The sequence below is a fragment of the Poromitra crassiceps genome (genome assembly GCF_964638095.1).
Source record: "Poromitra crassiceps genome assembly, chromosome: 2".
NCBI lineage: Eukaryota > Metazoa > Chordata > Actinopteri > Beryciformes > Melamphaidae > Poromitra > Poromitra crassiceps.
This window is the reverse complement of record NC_139624.1, coordinates 115,284,619-115,289,308: the sequence shown is the minus strand read 5'-3', so window position 1 is coordinate 115,289,308 and position 4,690 is coordinate 115,284,619.

Genomic DNA, 4,690 nt, shown 5'->3' with positions numbered 1-4,690 from the left:
TCTGAACGAGTCAGTTGTCAGGAGCTCTTTACACCTATGCTTTAAACTGATGATGTCACTGATGATGTCACTGTTGACATTGTGACATCATAACTGTTACATCTGACATCGCTGATGATGTCACTGATGATATCAATGATGACATCACTGATGATGTCACTGTTGGCATTATGTCAACAGTGACATTGTCTGTGACCACATGACGTCAACAGTGACATCATCAGTGACATTACCTTTCACACAGCCTGTGAAAGTTAATAATAAGTTGAAAATAAGAAAATAAGTTGTCACTGAAAACAAAACAAAATGTATGGTGTTTGGTGGTGTTATGGTTGATTGTGAAATTAAGTTGAATCTAAATGGAGCTGAAATTGAACGAGTATATGAAACTAAATTATTGGGTGTAATTATAGATCATAAACTCTGTTGGAAGCCACATATAGAATATATTAAAAGTAAACTAGCTAAATCTGTTGGTATTCTGTACAAAACTAGGGATCTGCTGAATAAGAAATGTTTGCATATATTGTATTTTTCACTTATAGTGCCATGTCATACTGTGTTGAGGTCTGGGGTATTGTATAACAAATATAGATCCTATTATTAAACTACAAAAAAGAGCTATTAGAATAATAAAGTTGGTTACCTCGAATCGACCAATCCACTATTCATAAGGTCCTGCACCTTAAAATTCGTAGATATTGTGTATATAAAAACTTTAGAAATTGTTTTCCGTGTTAGGAGCAAAAGCCTTCCAGTTTGTATTCAACATTTTTTTTTAATTAAGAGAAGGAAATTATAATTTAAGAGGGTTATGCATTTTTAAAACAGGCAAAGCAAGAATTAATGTCAAATCTCGATGTGTTTCAGTTTTGGGAGTTAAACTATGGAATAGGCTTTGTGATGAATTGAAATTGTGTACATCATTGTTGAGGTTTAAAAAAGCCTTAAAAAGTAAAATAATTCAGGATTATAACTTACAGTAAATTCTGTCTTTCTTTCTATTCTTTATTTTGCTGCAGATATTCTGGGTTTTTCTAATGGATTATAGCATAGGCAAAAAATAAGCCTTGGCTTCAGCCTATTCCTTTTTTCGGTCATTGATTGTATAAATTGTATTTGTATGATGATGTTCTCTTGCTGTATATTCACACAAATTGTTACATTTTGTTTGTGGTTCATTATAACCTATGACCGAAAATAAACCATTCATTCATTCATTCATTCAAAGCCGTGAATGTTGTGGGATTATTAAGCCTCGCCTCCTGTGTAAAAGTCACTAATATACACGGACTGGTGGATCACTTTTTTTACAATTTTGTTCCGCCAGTGGAGGTAGTTATAGCGCCGACTCAACGTCTGTCTGAAAGGGCACGCCTTGGGAAGATGGGAATCCAGGCTAATTCATAAAAAATGACAGGAGGAGTGAGGATTGAAGTTCTACTATCAGAAATACGATAACCAAAGCATATCTGCAGTCTGTCTCGCCTGTTGTGAGTTACTCCTCGGATATAATAATCGGTAACACTTTATAATAACTATACACTATAAAGCATTAATAAAGCATTAGTAAATACTTAATTAATCATGGATTTATCATTTATAAAGCATTATCCATACATAACTAGGCATTAGTAAGTCATAAACACAATTATAAACATTTTATTCCCGATTAATAACCTAATCTGTAATGTGTTTAATGATTGTATACTCATACTTTGTAAATGATAGATTCACCATTTATAAATAAGTATTATATCAATTACAAACCATTTATTTGTTAATGGTTCATAAGATAATTTAGAAAGTGTAAGGAAATGACTAAACAACTATTTATGTACATTTATGTGTACATTTGTACATAATGATTTAGACATGGTTAGTGAATGTGTTAATAGATGGTATATAAACACTTGTGGACAAGTGTGGACTATCTAGGCGGCATTTTGGAAATCATGTCGAGAGCGATTCCATTGCACACAAAACACAGCGCACGGAGCGTTTTTTTTGTGTGCTTTGTTGTATTTCCCCCTGCAGCGATCTCACGGATGGTAGCCAGCTGGTTTAATCTGTTTGATGTTGTTGACTGTGAACATGAAAGCCAGATTATTGCCAATTCTGGCAGCAGCAGAGGTTGAAGATCCAGATGTGACCACATGTGCCATATGTGGACACATGTGAAACTCATGTGGACACATGTGGACATCATGTTACCACATGTTATAACATGTGGTAACATATTATAACATGTGGAAAACATGGTATCACATGTTATAACATGTGAAAAATATTTTGCCACATGTTGTATTATGTGATGACATGTGGAGTGGATGTGGAAATCATGTTACCACATGCTGTGACATGTGGTAACATGTGGAGCAACAGGTTTTCCACATGTGGAGTACATGTGGAAAACATGTAGAGCACATGTGGAAAATGTGTAGAGCACATGTGGAAAATGTGTAGAACACATGTGTAAAACGTGTAGAGCACATGTGGAAAACATGTAGAGCACATGTGGGAAAACGTGTGAGAGCACATGGAAAACATATAGAGCCCATGTGGAAAACATGTAGAGCACATGTGGGAACCAGGAGAGCACATGTGGAAAACATGTAGAGCACATGTGGGAAAACATGTAGAGCACATGTGGAAAACATGTAGAGCACATATGGGAACCAGGAGAGCACATGTGGAAAACATGTAGAGCACATGTGGGAAAACGTGTAGAGCACATGTGGAAACCAGGACAGCAAATGTGGAAAACATGTAGAGCACATGTGGAAAACGTGTAGAGCACATGTGGAAAACATGTAGAGCACATGTGGGAACCAGGAGAGCACGTGGAAAACATGTAGAGCACATGTGGGAAAACGTGTAGAGCACATGTGGGAACGAGGAGAGCACATGTGGAAAACATGTAGAGCACATGTGGGAACCAGGAGAGCACATGTGGAAAACATGTAGAGCACATGTGGGAAAACGTGTAGAGCACATGTGGAAACCAGGACAGCAAATGTGGAAAACATGTAGAGCACATGTGGAAAACGTGTAGAGCACATGTGGAAAACATGTAGAGCACATGTGGGAACCAGGAGAGCAAGTGGAAAACATGTAGAGCACATGTGGGAAAACGTGTAGAGCACATGTGGAAAACATGTAGAGCACATGTGGGAAAACGTGTAGAGCACATGTGGGAACGAGGAGAGCACATGTGGAAAACATGTAGAGCACATGTGGAAAACATGTAGAACACATGTGGAAAACATGTAGAGCACATGTGGAAAACATGTAGAGCACATGTGGAAACCAGGAGAGCACATGTGTAAAACGTGTAGAGCACAAAAAAATAGTAATTAGTGCATCAAGTTGCTAGAGCGTAATGCAAACATTTGTGTGTGTTCTTCTGTTATCTTCTGGCAACAAGCTTGCAGGTGCACATGTGTGTTAGAGAAGCAAATGGAAATTAAATTAATTGAATGAAAATACAATTAGGCCTATCAAAAACTTGGGGACAATGTTTGCCCCTTGATCATGTTTTTTTGTGTGCATTCTGAGATTTATTGGAGCATATTTGCCCTTGCCCCTGGCTAATTTTTCCTATGTATCAGGCTACCATGAAAACATAGGGGTCACCTTTTATGTCATCAATCATGTTCAGGAGATTTGATGCAAAATAACTTGGTTATGGTGGAAGATATATAGCCTATGTCAATGGGTGTCAATGGGTCAGCTTCTCCTGGCAGTCCCCAAATCCAGGCTGAAGCTCAGGGGTGACCGGGCCTTCGCAGTGGCGGCCCCGAAACTTTGGAACGACCTGCCTTTGCACGTCAGGGAAGCCCCCACTCTGCTAGTGTTCAAAGCACGCCTCAAAACTCATTTTTATTCATTGGCTTTTTCAGCCTGAGTGTGTTAATCATTTTATGTGACACTTTGTTCTTTGTTCGTTGTTTTTGTACTGTATGATTGTGGTAGGCCTATGCTATTCGTTTTTGACTTGTACAGCACTTTGTTTTCAACCTTGTTGTTTTTAAACGTGCTTTATAAATAAAGTGGATTGGATTGGATTGGATTGGGTGGAAGGTAAAAAGGTAAAACACAATACAAGAGGCTAATACAATCCTGTATAAATCAGTAGTCCCTTAAAATAACCTTACATATAGGCTACATTGATGATGATTATATTATTATTATTATTATCCTATTAGTTATCATTATTACCTTCAAGCTATGTTATTTTTTCTACTGTTAACAGAGAGGCGTTAATTAAACTCTAAGTCAGAGCAGTGGCATGTGGGTCAGACTTATTTAATTTCTGATGCCAGTTTTCCTAATTCAATTGGAACTATTTTGTTTGTTGACAAACTAGTAGTATCACTACGCGTTGTGGGCAGTGGAGCCTCCTCTGATATCATGACAGCACTGACAGCGCGGGTCCGCGAGACCATCTCCAAACTTTGCCGCCAATCAGCAGCAGCACCATTCATCAGGACGCACTGCACTGCGCTGTGCGAGCGCGGTCCTCTGAAAACAAAACGAACCGGCGGCTTGAAGCAGATATTTGAGGTGAGTGAAATTAACTAACTTGTCTAACAAGTGTGTTATTTATTGCGACAGAAAGAGGTTATTCACATCACTTGCTTGCTAGTTGCTTGTCAGAGGGAGAGAGGGGCTGAGGGGTGAACCGATG